Genomic DNA, 19,885 nt, shown 5'->3' with positions numbered 1-19,885 from the left:
GCTTTTGAAAGACTTTTTGACCTTTATATGGACATTGGATCGCTCATTACATGATAAGGTGACCAGGGAGCAAGTTAGCCTGCCCCAAAATGATTGCAGAGTTGCCCAAATAGATCAATAGATACCAGGATGCCCAATAGCATCACATCTTCATCAAACACAATATTTAAGGATGAGTTAATAATCCATTTCGCAGTAACTGTTATCAGCAAAAAATCTATTATAAAAACTCTGTCTGTCTGTGGATTTATCACAAACCACCAGCCATGAGAGCTGTTGTTCTTGCCTTGACTGTGGCCCTTGTGGGTAAGTCAAAATTTGAATTTGTCTAGCGGTTCTATTATTAATTTTATTTGCTAAACCATAAGATGGAGTATTTTGTAATTATGATTATAATGGGTTTTGTTCCCCCTTTTTGTTCAGCGAGTCATCAGGTTACCCTTGGTAAGTAAACTGTCAATTTGCACAATTGCTACTATTTGCATTTCTGGTGGAGGATAAACTGCATTTCCATCTATCTATAAGTAAAAAAAAAAAATTATAATAGAACACATTGTAGCCATCATTTTAGAAAAATATCTATGAAAAATGTGCTCAGTTCCAGAGTTTGCTGCGGGTAAAACCTATGTATACAATTATGAGGGTTTGCTTCTGGGTGGTCTGCCTCAAGAGGGTCTGGCCAAGGCTGGTCTAAAAGTCAGCAGCAAGGTTCTCATCAGTGCGGTATCCCAGAATTCCTTCCTCCTGAAGGTAAACTTTTATGCATAAATTATGTTACCAGCACAGGCACACACAATAACATGATTTAAGTGTTGCAATTTTGGAATTTACTCTATCTATCTATCTATCTATCTATCTATCTATCTATCTATCTATCTATCTATCTATCTATCTATCTATCTATCTATCTATCTATCTATCTATCTATCTATCTATGAGAGAAAAAAATATATATTTTTTCCTTATTTATTTATTTATGAATTTTATATATATATATATATATATATATATATATATATATATATATATATATATATATATATATATATATATATATATATATATATATATATTTTTTTTTACTCATAGCTTCAAGATCCTCAGCTCTTTGAGTACACTGGAATCTGGCCCCAGGATTCTTTCGTTCCTGCTGCAAAGCTCACCTCAGCATTAAATGCTCAGCTTGTGATTCCCATTAAATTTGAGTATTCTAATGGTGTGGTGGGTAAGATATTTGCCCCTGCTGGAGTCTCTGCTACTGTTTTGAATCTGCACAGAGGCATCCTCAACATCCTTCAGCTCAACCTCAAGAACACACAGAATGTGTATGAGCTGCATGAGGTAAAAGCCTAAATATGAGTAATATTTACTACCAGTGAAATTATAATTCTATTCTGAACTGATATCTTAACTAAAGCTATTTCGTTCTCAAAGGCTGGACCTCAGGGAATTTGCAAGACCCACTACATGATCACAGAAGATGTACAGACCCATCAGATTGCTGTAAGAAAGTCGAAAGATCTGAACAACTGCCATGATAGAGTCAGAAAGGACATTGGACTAGCTTACACTGAAACCTGTGAAGAGTGCCAGCAGGTAAATTTGAGACTCTCAGTAATTTCTGTCTTTGCATTTGAATTCTTTAAAACAAATTATACTTAATCATCGAATTATGTTTTCACCACAGAGGCTTAAGAGTCTGACCGGGACTGCAACATTCAGCTACATCATGAAGCCCACAGATACAGGTGCACTTGTTTCTGAGGCTACAGTTGAAGAGGTCCATCAGTTCTCACTCTTTAATACAGCAACTGGAGCAGCTCAAATGAAAGCCAAGTATGATTTCTAATATTTACAATACATCAACATTTACAAAATATGTTTCTGAATATCATTTTCATTTAGACATTTTAATAATATTGGGATTTTTTTTCAGGCAAATTTTGAACTTACAGGAGGTTAAGAATTCCCGATTGCTCCCCATGCTGGTGAATATTCAGTTCGAGGATCTCTACGGTATGAATTTGCAACTGAGATTCATCAAACCCCAATTCAGCTTCTGAAGATCAGTAATGCACAGGCCCAGGTACCTTTATCAGGTTATATTCAAGCAATATTGCAAGATTACTATAAATCAAATTTCTGAATATTGACTGATTGATGATTTAATGGCCTTAAATTGTATGTTTTCATATGACCCAACAGGACAAAATAAAAATTAATATTTAGTTTATTTTCCAATAAACAAATCCAATAAAAAATAAAATGGCTAATGTAATAAAAAAAAAGCCAATGATAAATATGATCAATTTTAGAACCCTGATTTGCTGTACAGATTAAATGAATGGCATATTCTTATTTAAAATGTTCCTATATTCAGTGGAAAACATCCAACCTTATTAACTCTGATAGTGTTTTGACTGACAAAAATTAATTAATTTATTATAAAAGTATTTTTTAATTCACTTACAGATTGCAGAGGTCTTGCAGCATCTTGTTGCAAATAATGCGGCTATGGTTCATGAAGATGCTCCTCTGAAGTTCATCCAGCTTGTCCAGCTCATGCGTGTTGCTACAATGGAGAATATTGAAGCCATCTGGGCTCAGTACAAGAACAAACCTGTTCACAGGTAAAATTATATTTAATATTACCATAAAATTAAGAATGAAGATTATTTGCTTTTTTAAATTCTGTATTTTGACAGACGTTGGCTTTTGGATGCACTTCCTGTTGTGGGTACACACGTAGCCCTGAATTTCATCAAGGAGAAGTTTCATGCTGATGAGCTTTCTGTCCCTGAACTCACTCAAGCCCTTATAGTTGCTTTGCACATGGTCCATGCTAATCCAGATACCATCCAGCTTACTGCTGTAAGTGCAAAACTTTGTATGTCTCACTTAAGACAGCAGAATCTTGTATAAGTATTATAAAATATTTGAACCTTTTTCACCATCAGAATCTGGCTTCAAACCCCAAAGTCAAGAATATTCCAGTGCTGCGTGAGGTGATCATGCTTGGTCAAGGTTCCATGGTTGCCAGATACTGTGCTGAGGTTCATTCATGTCAAGCTGATCTTCTTAAGGTAAAGCTTTTGTTCACTAATGATAAAATGAGTGAACTGATAAATAAAAAGTAGCAAATGTAGTTTTCTACCGTCTCTTGCTGACCACACAATATCTACAGTTATGGAAGAATTTGCATTTGTGTTGTATTACAAGAGTAAAGATGTGTTTCTTGATTTTGATTACCAGCATATCCACGAGAATGCTGCTGAGGCTATTTCTAAGGCTGATATTCCTGAAATCAGACTGGCTCTTAAGGCTCTGGGCAATGCTGGACACCCTGCCAGCCTTAAAACCATCATGAAACTCCTGCCTGGATTTGGAAGTGCTGCTGCTTCCATTCCAATGAGGGTCCAGATTGATGCCCTCTTGGCTCTTAGGAACATTGCTAAAAAGGAGCCAAAGTTGGTTAGTATGGGTGTGATTTATAAACACAGTAGCTGTTGTGGATAGTGGCTTTATTTTCTTAATTATTTTATTTATCTATTTATTTCAGGTTCAGCCAGTGGCACTGCAACTTTTCATGGACAGGGCACTACATCCTGAACTACGCATGGTTGCCTGCATTGTGCTCTTTGAGACAAAGCCATCAGTTGCTCTCATGGCCACTCTTGCTGGTGCTTTGGAGAAAGAGACCAATATGCATGTTGTCAGTTTTGCTTATTCCCACATCAAGTCTCTGTCCAGAAGCATGACACCTGATAATATGCATGTGTAAGAATGCTGTTAATTTTAGTACTACAATTAATTCATAGGTGTGAACCCAGTCTAATGGAAATATTTTTTTTCTGTAATTGCAGGGCTGCTGCAGCAAATGTTGCCATCAGGATGTTGAACCCAAAACTGGAAAGACTCAGTGAACATTTTAGCAGAGCCAACCATTTGGATCTTTATATCTGTATGTTTGAATATGTTTTATGATGGTATTTGTATGTTTAAGACAAAAACATTTTATTGTAACTACAATAGTTTTATTTCCTGTTCAAAGCTCCTTTCATGGTTGGTGCTGCTGGTACTGCTTACTTGATCAATGATGCTGCCACCGCATTACCCAGAGCTGTCATCGCTAAAGCACGAGCTTACCTGGCTGGAGCTGCTGCTGATGTTGTTGAGGTAGAAATAGCATGTCTTCAAAGATGTTGCTGAATTTGTTAAAATTTTGAAATCATGGTTTTGTCTAGCACTGGCACTGGCACTGCTATTGATTAGTTTATTTCAAACAGGTTGGTCTGAGAACTGAAGGACTCCAGGATGCTCTACAGAAAACTCACGCTGCAGATGATAAAGCTGATCGCATCACTAAAATCACACGTACCCTTAAGGCCGTAAGTTCCTTTTAGCAGTGTATAAATTGTTTGCTTTGGCTGTCTAGCAAATTTATCATGTATACATTTTCTATGTTTGTGCTCCAAGCTGATGGACTGGAAGTCTTTGCCATCAGATCAACAGCTGGCATCTATCTATGTCAAAGTTCTTGGACAGGAAATTGCTTTTGCCAGCATTGACAAAAACTACATTGACAGAATCATTGAACAAGCAGCACAGGTAATTTTATTCAATCCTTTCTTTTAGGCAAAAGAAAACCGTCCGAGAGGATTTCAATGTAACAGAGTGCAAATGTTTTATACAAATAAATATTATTTTACTCATGTTTATTCAACTTCTTCTAATATTCATTAAGCTTGACTTGATGTACCGGTAATACACATGATTCTAATTTTAATAACCTTAAAATAAATAATTGTAATAAAATGAATTCTAATGTAATGCACAGATTACCACTGGATTACATTCTCGTGAACTGATGAAGGAGGCTTTTAAGGCAATGCAGAAAGGAATTGCCTTCCAGTATGCCAAGCCCCTGCTGGCAGCTGAGGTGCGTCGCATTCTACCTACTTGTCTTGGTGTACCAATGGAGCTTGGTTTCTACACTGCTGCTGTTGCTGCTGCAGCACTCAATAGTATGTCTTTTTTACTCTTATACTAGTGTAAAGCATGTAAATATATGAATCATTTTGACCAAATGATTTCCAATTTAAAGTAATTTCTTTTAATAGTTCAGGTAACAGTTAACCCTACTTTACCTGAGCATCCAGAGACTCTCACCCTTGATCAGGTGATGAAGAGCAATCTCCAGCTGCAAGCTGAAGCCAGACCAAGGTACACTTTTAGAAAGACACATGACAGACAAAATGTTAAAGGTTCTATGAAGCTAGTGAAATTCATCTCCTTATCTATTTATTTTGCTTTCAGTGTTGCCCTTCAGACATTTGCTGTAATTGGAGTGAACACTGCCCTAATTCAGGCTGCTGTTATGGCCAGAGGAAAGGTACACACTGCTTTGCCAGGGAAACTGGTTGTAAAGGCAGACCTTCCAAAGGGCAATGTAAAGCTGGAGGTTCTACCTGCTGCTGCTGTTCCTGATCATATTGCTACTGTCAGGTAGGAAAAAGGCAACTGATTATTTTTATCATTTTCAAAAATATTTTCATTTAAAAAGAAACAACTTAAGAAAAATTACTGGTTTCCTCAGCTTTGAGACTGTTGCAGTGGCTAGAAATATTGAGGACCTTCCCAATGAGAGAGTCATATCTCTGGCACCTCCAGTGCCATCTGATGCTGCACAGAGGTTGATACCTGCTTCAATTCAGAAGTCTGTGTGTACTGTTATTCCTCATATTCAAATCAAAGGATGCATTGAAGTTGCCTCCCAGAATGCTGGCTTTATGGAGGCAAATCCTCTGTGTGCTTTAATCGGGCGACACTCAGCTCGAATTTCAGTGGCAAGAGGTAATTTGCAAATATTTGATTGCAATTAAGTTCATATACAGTTTAAAACATCAAACAATTACTGTTTGTGTTTCAGCTGATGGTCCTGCCCTTGAAAGACTGGAGTTTGAGATACAACTTGGCTCTAAGGCAGCTGAGAAGCTTGTGAAAGATGTCAGCCATGGTAATAATGAAAATACAGAAGAAAGTACCATCTTGTTAAAACTTAGGGAGATTCTGGAGTCTGGAAGAGGAGTAATAACTCCAGTTCGAGCAGCTCCTCGTCCTCTGTAAACAATAGCAAGGGTGTGAGAGGCAGTCAGAGAGTGAGCAGCAGCAAGAGTGGCAGCAGCAGCAAGAGTGGCAGCAGCAGCAAGAGTGGCAGCAGAAGTAAGAGTGGCAGCAGCAGCAAGAGTGGCAGCAGCAGCAGGAATGGCAGCAGCAGCAAGAGTGGCAGCAGCAGCAGTAGGAGCAGCAGCAGCAGAAGCAGCTCTATGAAGTCTTCCAATATTCGCCTGAACAAGGTAAAACAAACCTGTATAATGCACAATATTTAGCCAATGAAAAAATATACAAGTGTCTACATTCTTTTATATAAAATACAATTACAATTGTATTACACCACCACCATCAACAACAACAAGATAAATAATAATAATAGTTTTTTTTCAATTGGTATTCCCAGGTTTGCTAAGTTCCAATTATTCATATATTTTATGTGTATTTTACATGTCAGTTAAAAATGTTTTCTATTGGTAAGATGAATTTTATTTGTTTTGTTTTTTCGGATGAAAATTCATATCATCAGTTCCGGAAATTCCATAAGAACCAGGTATCTTAAATCCTCCTTGACTTATTATTATTATTTTTTTTTAATAATATATTTGTCATTTGTTTTTTTTTTAAATGTATTTGAAAAATAAATATGTATCTAAAAATCTTAATTTTTAGTATATGACATCACAAGAAACATCAAAGGCCAGCAGCTCTTCTAGCATTGAGGCAGTGCAGAGGAAGGTACAATAACATTGTTTTCATGAATTTAAAAAAATCTTATTAGACATCCTAACAAAATTAGCATTTTCTGTATGAATTCTCAAAGTCCATGTTTATAATTTTAGGCTAAATTACTTGGAGATGCTACTCCACCTGCTTTTGCCATCATTGCTCGTGCCATTAGATCTGACCGCAAGTTGGGATACCAGATTGCTGCTTACTCGGACAAGTCCACTTCAAGAGTACAATTTGTGTTTGCCTCTATTGCTCAGAATGACAAGTGGAAAATATGTGCTGATGCTATATTCCCAAGCAAGCATAAAGTTGCAGTAAGTTGCTATGGAAGCTCTTAACAGAAGTGTTTTCAATTTATTTATTTTATTTATTTATTATTTAATGTTGAATTGTTACATTGATCAAATACTCCATTAGGCCAGAGTTGCTATTGGTGAGCAGTGCCAGGAATATTCTGTAACTGTCAAAGCTGAAACTGGTCTGCATGAGGCACATGCTGCTGCTCGTTTCAAGTTGACTGGAACAGAGTACCAAGAATTGCAGATAATGCTATTCCCTATTTCAAGAGGTATTCTGTCAACAAGATCAGAATGGCAAATGTATTGTAGTGTATAACATTTTACTTTAATATTTTTCTGCCTTCTTCTTCTACCAACAGGGCAAGGGAGTACATCTATATAGTAGCTCCTCTGGCTGGATTTGATGCTGATAGAGCTAATAATAATGAGAGACAGATCAATGTGATTTTTGCCTTACCCACTGAAAAGTCTATGAACGTTATTATTAGGACTCCAAAGGTAAGAAGCACTGTTTATCAAGTTTTTGCATAGTTTATAACTTGTAAATGAATATTTAACATTTTATGCTTCCTATTCCAGATGACACTGTCAAAGCAAGATGTATCTCTTCCCATTGACCTGCCTATTGAACAGGATGGAACCATTCCAGCTCTCAAGAATTTGGACATTTGGGCCATTATTGAGGAATATCTAAATTATATCCAAAACAGATGGCATATGTGATGTCAAATATGTACATTAAGTGAATAAATTAAAGAGCATCCAAAAGACAAAATGTTTTGTGTGTGTACCTTTTTTTATATTTAAATATCTTTGTTAACCAATTTTAGATTGCAATTTTTCAAATTTATGATAAAACTTCCAGATCAGAGCAATGTCAGAGCACGCACTTATATCCAGTGCTTTGTAAATAATAAATTAGTCTTCTTCTTCTTCTTTCGGCTGCACACAGCAGATCATCGTCTCCATACTACTCTGTCTTCTACATCTGCCTCTTTCAAACAAACTACCTGCATGTCTTCCCCTTACCATATCCATAAACCTCCTCCTTGGTCTTCCTCTTTTCCTTCTTTCTGGTGGCCCCATCCTCAGCATTCTCCTACCAATGTACCCCAGTTCCTCCTCTGCACATGTTCGAACCACCTTAATCGGGTTTCTCTCACTTTGTCCCTAAAACGTCCTACATGCGTTGTCCCTCTAATGAACTCATTTCAAATCCTGTCCTTTCTTTTAACTCCCAATGAAAATCTCAACATCTTCAGCTCTGCTACCTCCAGTTCCACCTCCTGTATTTTAGTCAGTGCCACTGTCACTAAACCATTCAACATGGCAGGTCTCACCACAGTACTATAAACCTTTCTTTTCACTCTTGCAGACCCCCTTCTATCACAAATCACTCCTGCCACTCTTCTCTACCCTGCTCGCACTCTTTTCTTCACTTCTCCAACACACTTTCCATTACTTTGCACTGTTGACCCCAGGTCCCTAATCTCCTCCACCTTCTCCACCTCTTCTCCCTGCAACTGCTCCACTCCACTGCCCTCCCTCTCATTCATACACATGTACTCTGTCTTACTCCTACTGATTTTTATCCCCTTCTCTCCAGCATGTACCCCCACCTATCCAAGCTCTTCTTAACCTGCTCCCTACTCTCAATACAAATCACAATATCCTCCACAAACATTATAGTCCACTGAGATCCCTGTCTGACTTCGTTCGTCAACCTGTCCATCACCACTGCAAATAAGAAATGGCTCAGAGCCAATCCTTGATGCAGACCAACCTCCACCTTTAACCAGACTGTCGATCCTACTGCACACTTCACTGCTGTCACACTTCTCACTTCACACTCCTCATACATGTCCTGCACCACCATCAAATAATTCTCTGACACACCTGACATCCGCATACAATAACACAACTCCTCACTTGGCACCCTTCGTACGCTTTCTCTAGAGCCACAAACACAACTGACCTTCTCTATTATTCTCCATCAACATTCTCAAAGCAACTAATGCATCTGTAGTCCTCTTCTTGGCATGAAACCATACTGTTGCTCACAGATGGTCACCTCTTCTCTCAGCCTGGCTTCCACAACTCTTTCCCATAACTTTGTAGTGTGACTGAACAACTTTATTCCCCTGTAGTTACAGCAGATTAAAAGGTGCAGGCTATTTGTTGGTACCTCGAACAGTGAAGAATACATCAAGGGACTGTCTCTTACAAAGCCCAACAGTTATGGAGGAGCCTTTCAATTAGTGTTTGGAACCCAGATATAATCTCATTGTTTAAGCCTATTTGGAAATATATTTGTTTAGCCAAACCTTTTGTGAATAGGTTTTTCTTAGGAAAAGAGCAGATCTGAAAGGATCATGGTTATAGACAGATTGATGTATAAACAGTCTTCTATAATGGCTTATGACTACAATCATCCTGAGCACTTACATTACAGTTTTATACTCAAGTCCTATAAGAAACTATAATAAATGAATGTGGTCTGTTGCTATTTCTTGTTTATTAGGGATAAACTAACAGACAGATTTATACATTTGGAATTTACACTTGTAATTTACTTATTTCCTTATTCACCGGTAGAAGCATGGAGATGTTTAGGAGAGAAGTTTTTAACCAGATTTTTTAACGATTCTGGAAGGTGATTGAATGCCTGAGGAATGGAGAAGGAGTGTACTGGTGCCGATCTTTAAGAAAAAGGGAGATGTGCAGGTCTGCAGTAACTACAGGTGAATTAACTTGATCAGTCACACCATGAAGTTATGGGAAAGAGTAGTGGAAGCCAGGCTGAGAGAAAAGGTGACCATCTCTGAGCATCAGTATGGTTTCAAGCCGAGGAAGAGCACTACAGACACCTTGTTTGCTTTGAGAATGTTGATGGACAAGTATAGAGAAGGTCAGAAGAAATTGCATTGTGTATTTGTGGATTTCGAGAAAGCGTACAAGAGAGTGCCGAGAGAGGAGTTGTGGTATTGTATGAGGAAGTCATGTGTGTCAGAGAAGTTTGTGAGGGTGGTGTGGTACATGTATGAGGACAGTGTGACAGCAGTGAAGTGTGCAGTTGGACAGTGTGACGGACGAGGTCAGACAGGAGTCTCCCTGGACTATGTTGTTTGCGGATGATATTATGATTTGTGGTGAGAGTAGGGAGCAGGTTGAGAAGAGCCTGGAGAGGTGGAGGTACGTGCTGGAGAGAACAGGAATAAATGTTAATAGGAGTAAGACAGAATACATGTGTGTGAATAAGAGGGAGGGCAGTGGAGTGGTGCAGTTGCAGGGAGAAGAGATGGAAAAGGTGGAGGAGTTCAGGTACCTGGGGTCAACAGTGCAAAGTAATGGAGAGTGTGTTAGAGAAGTGAAGAAAAAAGTGCATGCATGTGTTAAAAAGGTATCTGCAAGAGTGAAAGGGAAAGTTTATAGGACTGTGGTGAGACCTACGATGTTGTATGGATTAGAGACAGTGCCATTGAGGCGAAGCTGAAGATGTTAAGGTTTTCGTTGGTAGTGACGACTATGAAAAGGATTAGAAATTAGTTTATTAGAGGGACAGCGCATGTAGGACGTTTTGGAGACAGGGTGAGGAAGGTGAGAATGAGATGGTTTGGACATGTGCAGAGGAGGGGACATAAGCTATATTGTGGGTATGGGTTATGGGTTTGGGTTATATAGTTTTTGGGAGTGACCTTATTCCAACATTTTTGACTCAGGAAAAAGTGCAAATTGATTACCATACCATTTGAAAATGTACAAATAACATTTAAAATTGCAATGTTACAGTTTTGTTACATTATGTTTAATGTTAGATTTGGTTCTTTGTTGATTGCTTTAACTTGTTGGCACATAGGTTTTAAACAATTGCTTTATTTAATTCTATTTATTTATTTATTTATTTATTTATTTATTTATTTATTAAATTTAAGTACTACATGATGTCCTGTTGCCTGCTATTTTTTTTTAGTTATTTTACTCCAGAAGCATTTGGAAACAAACAACAAATGTTTGAAAATGAAATGTTTTGACCACTTATTTAATAGAATTAATAAAATGTAAGATAGTTATATAAAGAAAGTAATAAGAAGTTAAATACATCTTACAGATATAAAAACAAGCATTTTCTCCCACAGCCAACACTTCTCCCCTTCAATCACCTAAGAAAACATGGGCCCCAGCCCTCTGTCTGTTGCACTCTTTTCAGTCTTGAATAAAAGCACGCTATGCCTTGTCGATCGAGCATTGCATCGATGAGAGACTTCTGATACGCATTAAATATAGACAGCCTGTTGATTTTTCCAAAAATTCACACAGGACTGGACCAAACCCCCTGATCACAAAAATCCTTGCAGCTCTTTATGACCAACAACTGAATTCTTGCTTAGAGTGTCTTGTGTCACTCGATATAGTTTCTTATTTAGTTTATATTTATTGTGATTACACAATGTGTGGCTGGATTTGCTTACCCTTGATTACTCTCAATTGGTTAAAAGCCATGTCAGAGAGTTTTTCTCATGTCTGCTCTAGTGAGAAATCATCTCTAGATTTCGTGTGTAACCCTGGTTCCCTGAGGGGACCGAGATGCTGCATCAACAACGCTTTGTAAACACTTCCGTGTGTCCATGCTTTTAATCGTGTAATCTGTCCAACGAAAAAGGCACAACGTCATTGGGTGACGTCACGACCAGGAAGTTATAAAAAACACATGCAATGGAGATGGTGCTAGCTTCTGCAATGGAAGGAAGCTCTGCAGGGATGCAGGGAGCGTGGCCTGGAGACACAGCATCTTGTTCCCCTAGGGAACCAGGGTTTCATACGTAACCTAGAGACGTTCCATTTCAGCTGCTTCAACAACGCTTTAAGAACGAGTGTTTAATAATGCCAGACTGACCAGTCCCTGCCTAGTGTGGACTGGCACAGCTAGGTCAAAGGATGGAGGAGCCAGGAGTGACCCCAAGGTCAAGGCTGTAGAACCTGACAAAGGTCAGTGGGGTGGACCAGCCCAAATGTCATTAAGAGATGCTGCAGAGGACTAGGCTTTAGATAAATGGAGTTAGTGCTGATCCCAAAAGGTGCGGGGACACCAGAGGACTCATAAGAGGATGAGATAGCATCAACAATCCCCCTTCTAAGGGTCTGCTTGTACGCAGTGAGTCCCTTTTTATAGTGACCACGGAAAGGGTCTTAACTGTAAAAAATTTCAAGGGCACCTTGGGCAAGGGCTTGAAAGGAGGCTTGGACAGGGCCCCCAGAATGATGCTAGGCCCCACACAGGCTTTCTAGACTGCACCAGAGGCCTCACCCTCCAGGTACCGCAGAGGAAATGGTCACTAACAGGTGTTTGCTCAGTAAGTGCTTATTGAGTGCAGCATGATAAGCCACAATAGCAGACATGTAAACTTTCAGGGTGGAAGGAGACAACTTTGTGGTGAACTTTTCCTGAAGGAATTCCAGCACTGAACCGATTTGGGTAGTTAACTGTATCCAATCGGTGCCGCTTGCAACACATAGTAAATAGACGCCACTTTGCGATATACAACCTCTTTGTGGAGCGAGCTCTGGACTGGAGAATGGTCCCTACTGTGGGACCATTCCCCTCAGGGGCCACTTGTGATCTGTAGAACTTCCACCATATCTGCTCCACAACATCTGGGTGGAGCCTCCATTCCCAAGGCCTAGGCCCTAGCCTTGAAAGGGTGTCTGCTCCCCGGTTTAGGCACCCTGGGATATATGTTGCCCTGATGGAGAGCAGCTTTCCTTTGGCACACAGGAGGATCTTGCATGCCAGCCTGTATCAGGGCGAGATCTCAGACCCCCTGACCCCTCATGTCCGCCCTTCATCCCATGAGGGAAGGGTCTGTCATTAGAGTTACGTGACAACAAGCCACCACTGGAGCCACCACTCCCTGAGCCACCACTGGAAGGGTCTCATGTGCAGGAGGCCAAGCACTACTATGTTGCCAACAGACACAGCAGTCTTTGAAACTGCTTCACAGTGAGTGACTGGTCTTCTCTCATTCTCTTGACGAACAGACACACACAGAGCGCTTTAAGATGACAACCATCATCCCTGTGTCAATAAAGTCTACAGTCTCCAGCCTTAATGACTATTTAGTGTGCTCTGAACTGCTACATACTGAACTCAAACACACACTTATACTCATCTCACACTTCCATGACTTCAGTATCACCAATATTATATTATTTTTTAGTACACAACTGTTTACATGCTGTTTTTGTACATCCAATTAAATACTGCTAATGCTGTTTTGCACAACCTTCTATGTTTACATCTTGTGTTTTGTTTTTGATAGTGTTAAGATGGTTTTCACACTGTTTCACACACATTCCTTTGTCTGCTCAGTGTCTATAGAATATTTACGATGTTAGTCTGTAAGGTAAACAGGGAGTCCTTATCTGGACTCACACATCGCCAGCTAGTATATCCTCTTGTCTAAACAGGAAACAACTAGGTCAGGTTTCTTTTCTCTGTATGTGTATAAATACGTTCTGCTACCTGCAATAAAGAGAAGAAGAGGAAGAACATGCATTCTGTGTGCTGTGTATTTCTTCTTCCCTGATATCAGAAAGGTACCACGGGCATAGCAGGTCGTATGGAAAACCTCTCCAAGAATTAAGTTTCGTTTGGGCATGATAAAAATCTAACAGTTTTGGTGTCAGAAGTGGGATACTTTCAGCAATATTCAAAAAGGGAAATCACGCATCAAGGTAAGTTTTAAGATACTTCCTTGTTTGCGGGGATTGTCCCGTATGCCAGCCAATAGGGCTGCATATGTGTTCGTGTCTTGGTTATGCATTAATTGTTTAATGATAATTTCCTTTGGTGGGATGATTTCGTCACGACATTGGTTTCCTCACCTTAGATGTAAGATGCAAGATTAGAAGACGTTTTTTACGGTCTGTCTAATATAGGCGATATTGTCTGAAGTATCCAAAAAAATCCACAATAATTTATATGCCCAAAAAAAATAGATAAATGAAAAATTAATTGTTAAAAAAAAAAAAAAAAAAAGAAGTGAGAGAAAAGTGAAAAGGAACTAAAGAAAAACAGACATTTTGAAAAGACTTTAAAATTTTTCAAAAGACTTCAATCTTGTTTTGGCTTTATAGTCTATTTTTTTCTCCTAACTTACAAAATTTGTGATTCAATTGGAGAGATTGGATTACTTTTTTTGTTTGAAGACTGCGATCTCCCTGGTGCCTAGCGCAGCTGTATTGTCTAAGTGTTATGTGTTGTGTGTATCGTCTGTATGTTGAGTGTTGTGTGTCTGTTCTTTGTTTTATGTAAAGAAGATGGGTCATGACATTTCTCACTTATTGCCGGAAGAAAGTCCCATAGATTTTATGTATAGGAATTGTGCCGGTTATGGAACTAATCCTTAATTAGATCATTTGGCATCATGGAGTGAAATTGTATTACATCTAGATACTTTTTCCTAGAGATTTAAAAGCTGCTAGAGGTTTCTACTATGCTCCAGGTTAAATTAACCCGTTATGCTCTGCACTGCAACAGGAAGTGGTGCATTCCAGCCTCAGCACAAAACTCAAGGAGGAGGTCCTAGGAAAAAGGGGAAGTTCATCTTTTAGGGAATAGATAGATTTCCAATTTCATATCCTGTAACTCACCTTTTGCCTGTAGTGACACTGACTGGTACTAATTTTTATCATAGCTTTACAATAATTCCAAATTTGCCTTTAAACCTTTTAGGAAGAGATATGATGCACAAAATGGGAATGGAGATTCTGTTTTTTGCAACCAATGTCTCACTGTCTTTTTCTTCTGTCCTCATGCTCTCAACCGAGCCACAGCCACATCCGGAAGATTTTTTCCAAGGTAGTACAGAGGTTCTGCCTGATGAACCAAATTTAGGTGAAGTTAACCCTAAATTATGGGCCTCTCACAAAGATGAGGCAGGTTTAATCCAGGTAAAACCGTATCTTGCACTCATAAAAACACACCATCCGATTTTTGTTAAACAATATCCATTGTCGAAAGAGAAGAATGTTGGCATTGCTCCAGTTATTGACAATTTATTGTCACAAGGTGTTTTGATTGAGACACATTCACCTTATAACACACCGATTAATCCCGTCTTGAAGGCAGATAAAAAATGCTGGAGGCTAACACAAGATTTACGTGAGATTAATAAATTAGTTATTCCGTTAGCTCCTTTGGTGCCCGATGTAGCTACCATTGTTAACTCTATACCAGTGACTCACAGATTTTTTTACTGTGATTGATCTTTGTTCTGCTTTTTTCTGTGTCCCTTTGGCCTCAGAGACGCACACGCTTTTCGCATTTACCTATAGGGAACGTCAATTCACCTGTACCCGTCTTCCTCAGGGTTTTGTTGACTCACCAGCCGTATTCTCCGCTGTAGTGCACAGAACTTTGGCTGATATACACCTTCCAGAAACAACCTGCATTCTTCAATACGCAGATGACATCCTTGTCACAGGACTGACTGAGCAGGACTGCCACAAAGCATCAGTGATTGTCTGCAATGTCCTGGCTCAGGCTGGATTTAAAGCTTCACACCAGTAACTACAGTGGGTGAAGAGAAAGGTCTCATATCTGGGCCATGTGATCTCAGAAGGCCAACGTAAGATATCGCAGGACCGAGTGCAGCTTGTGACTAGGTTTTCAAGACCTCAGACTGGAAACAGATGCAGAGCTTCTTGGGACTATTGAACTGCTGCCGAGCATGGATCCCTGACTGCACACAGCATGATAAAGTTTTGCGTAGTGCTATTGATCACAAAGCTCCTCCATCACATCTTATTCTGTGGACTCATGAGATGACTGGCAGTTTTGCTGCCCTCAAGAATGCTATACAGTCTGCCCCAGTTCTAGGTCTTTCGAATTATACTAAACCTTTTCACCTATATGTGCACGAACGTGGTGGTACGACTGCGGGGATCCTAGCCCAGGAACACGGTGACAGATATCGCCCTGTTGCATATCTTTCCAAATCTTTAGACAATATAGCACAAGGGTTGCCCTCGTGCTTGCGTGCAGTGGCTGCTGCGGCTCTGATGGTCCGGGATGCTGAGAAAACGGTGCTGTCACATCCTTTGATACTGTACACCTCACATCAGGTAACAGCTATTTTACACAACATATGACAGCACAACGTAGATCTGGTTATGAGACCACGCTCTTGGCAACGGAAATCTTAACTATTAAGCCTCTTCTCAGCCGCATTCAGCTGTAGTAGCTCTGCGTGATCTGCTAGACGATATTGACGTAGATGGTTTTGACGACACACATGATTGCCTTAAACACATTGAACAAGAGACCTCTTGTAGGCCCGATCTTTTAGATACGGCCCTGGAAGAGGGGGATTGTCTATATGTAGATGTTCATGTTCAAAACCTTCTGATGATGTATATTTATGTGGATATGCGGTTGTAAGATTACCTGATGTAATAGTTGAAGCTAAATCATTACCATACACATCAGCAAGCTGCAGAGTTGGTGGCACTTACAAGAGCATGTCAGTTGTCTGAAGGTAAAGTAGTGACTATATACACTGATTCTAAGTATGCTTATGGTGTTGTGCATGATTTTGCCAAAACATGGAAGCAAAGAGACTCCAAAACAGCTGATGGAAAGCCCATAGCACATTTTTATCTCATAGGCGACTTTTTAAAAGCTGTTCAACTACCTGCCAAAGTGGCCATAGTTACACATATGCCACCTGTAGGAAATTTGAGATATCTGTTGGTTATAGTTGACAGATTCAGTAAGTGGCCAGAAGCATTTGCGTGTGTGAGAGAGAATGTTAAAACGGTTGTCAAAATATTAACAAAAGAGATCATCTCTAGGTTTGGTATTCCTAGTGTGATTGAACGTGATAACGGCACACCTTTTGTTTCTAAAGTAACACAACTTTTGGCTAAAAGCTTAGTATTTTAATATTCCCTATTACCCACAGTCAGCTGGAGTGGTAGAGAGAACAAACAGAACCATTAAGGAACGTTACTAAAGCCTGCATTAAAACAGGCCGAAATTAGACTCTTGTTCTCTCGGTAGTACTCACAGAAATGAGAATGACCCTACCTTCAACAAAACTAACCTTTTGAAAGTTTTATGTTCTAACCTTCCCCGACCCCATGGGTCAGGGGATGCACTGGCATTTCTTCCTTAGGTAACCTGGAAGTGATGGTGGACGACTACATTTCTGCCCTGGTTGAGAAAATGAATTCTATCAGTGCTGATGTCTCACTAACTCTTCCTCTGCCTACAGATAAGCCAACACACCCTTTTGTGCCTAATCAGCAGGTCCTGATAAGAAGTCCGAAGCCTACCAAGGTCTTTGAGCCGAAGTATCTGGGTCCAGCGAATGTTCTAGCTGTAACCAGAACTGGAGTTCTGACTGATTATCAGCCACAGTGGATACACGCAAGCAGGATCAAAACAGCGCCTACTTATTCTATGCACTAATTGGTCTGTTGGCCTAAGAAGCCTACCTAAGTGAGTATTCAGGGCTGAAACAGTTGAGAGCCCACGGAAAGATCCTTTCTTTATAGTAGAAAGGGGGCCACCTCCGGGGTGAAGATCTGACTCACTTGACTGTTTAGTTTAGCTTACCCTGATACCTGCTCTAGGTCTAAATTCTATAACTATATGTGCATAGTTGTAACTAGACAATGAGAAGAAACTGTTATGTATACCTTATAATACTGCTAATAGAGATATTAAACAAGCACTGAGAAACAAATGTCTCATGATGTCTTGGAGAACGTGAAACAACTGCTGAACAAAGTTTTTTTGAGAAGATTAAGAGTTTGTTTACGAGTGTTGAACACTATTTTGTTTTCTGTATGTTTTTGTTTGTCTTTATCTTTTCATTTGCAGTTTGTGTCACCAGTTCTGTTCCCCGGGTGAAACAACCTATGTTTTGGTGTGTGATGCTAAATCATAAATGATTTAAAGTGGCCATTGTTAGTGTTAAGATGGTTTTCACACTGTTTCACACACATTCCTTTGTCTGCTCAGTGTCTATAGAATATTTACGATGTTAGTCTGTAAGGTAAACAGGGAGTCCTTATCTGGACTCACACATCGCCAGCTAGTATATCCTCTTGTCTAAACAGGAAACAACTAGGTCAGGTTTCTTTTCTCTGTATGTGTATAAATACGTTCTGCTACCTGCAATAAAGAGAAGAAGAGGAAGAACATGCATTCTGTGTGCTGTGTATTTCTTCTTCCCTGATATCAGAAAGGTACCACGGGCATAGCAGGTCATATGGAAAACCTCTCCAAGAATTAAGTTTCGTTTGGGCATGATAAAAATCTAACAGTTTTTTTATTTTTTTATTTTATAAGGAGTACACTTCTGTATACGGTTATCTTTTGCATACTGCACAATATAATATACAGTAGGTTTACTAGTGGTGCTATTTCGTGTTTTGTGTATTTGTCCTACACTGTTGTTTTATGTTGTCTTTGTAGCACCAGGGTTCTGGAGAAACATCTTATTTCACCGTGTACTGTGTCAGCTATATATGGCTAAAATGACAATTAAAGCTTCTTGACTTGACTTGAATAGGAGGTGGTAGCGTAGCTTGGCATACAAGCCATTCTAAAATAGGCATCAGAGCACAGACCGGACATGGTGTACATGTTCACCTTGGAAGCAGGAGAAAATGAGGATGTTGTCAGGGTAAACAAATTCAAACCGTTTAAGCATGTCTCGTTAACAGTGTTGGGCAAAAATTACTTTTTAAATAAATTAATTAATGTATTAATGTATTAATGTTACTGTTACCGTATGGTGCGTTGTCCGTTTTAAATGAATTAATTTTGGCTGAAGTGTAGCCTACAGCCTAACCTGTTTACAGCAGTGACGCATTGTAGGATTGGTGGATAAGAACCACTGTTAACACGAAGAAAACGCACTGTGGGCATGTTTCCGTTTATTCAAGTATGTGCGGCAGTAATGGCGAGTCAAGGCGAGAGCAAGACAAGTTTCTCAAAGTGGAAATATACTTATTATTTCACTTTAGTTGAGCATAAAGACAAAAACTTTTTAGTCAAATGTAAGCTGTGTCTTTCTGGTTCGAAGGTCGTATCTACTGTGATAGCAGCAACTCCAATCTGTCGAAAAACCTCCAGAAACTCCATGCGTCGATGAAGCTAGAAGCTAACCCGGTGTTATGTTGTACATTGTTGATAGTTTTCACACTTAAGCTGCGAAAGGAAAATTTTTACGGGCTCAACACAACAGCTTTTATGATGCAGAAGCCACTTTAGTTTTTGATTGTGAATTTATTATTTAGCTTGTTTTGTTATTTATTTCAGAAATCCTTGTGATATATTCAGTTTGTGCTGGACTGACTTAAATAAAAGTGTTTAAAAATGACTTTGTGTTTAAGTCAGTTTTGTCTTTGAGTAGACCATAACGCATAAAAGGGCATTAATGGAAATATTAAAGTTCCCCTTTGGGAGCTTGAGCTTCGTCAAAACACTTTGGGAACGCACCTGCGTGACCGCGCTCTAAACCACATGTGAAATCTGACCAATAGGCGTTTAGACGTGACATCATAGGCCTGCAACGTTGCGTAAACCAGGAAGCTACAAATGGCTGCGAGATGGAAAGGACACTAGCTTCTGCTCGTCCAGGTAAGCGCTGTTTCGCTGTGTTTTTCTGGTCGAGTGATGGCAGGCAGACAAAATTACCGTAAGTGCGTTCATTTGTGTCCCCGTTTTATTA

At 39.4% G+C, this 19,885-nt stretch overlaps 1 pseudogene; it reads left to right on the top strand.

Annotated features, from left to right (window-relative positions):
- Window positions 1-266: 266 nt before the first annotated feature.
- Window positions 267-7,898, top strand: LOC124391391 (annotated as a pseudogene).
- The last annotated feature ends 11,987 nt before the right edge of the window (window positions 7,899-19,885 follow it).

This window comes from Silurus meridionalis, chromosome 9 (assembly GCF_014805685.1).
Source record: "Silurus meridionalis isolate SWU-2019-XX chromosome 9, ASM1480568v1, whole genome shotgun sequence".
NCBI classification, from domain to species: Eukaryota; Metazoa; Chordata; class Actinopteri; order Siluriformes; family Siluridae; genus Silurus; species Silurus meridionalis.
Note: the sequence above shows the minus strand (reverse complement) of the source record. Positions and strands in the feature narration are given on the sequence as shown.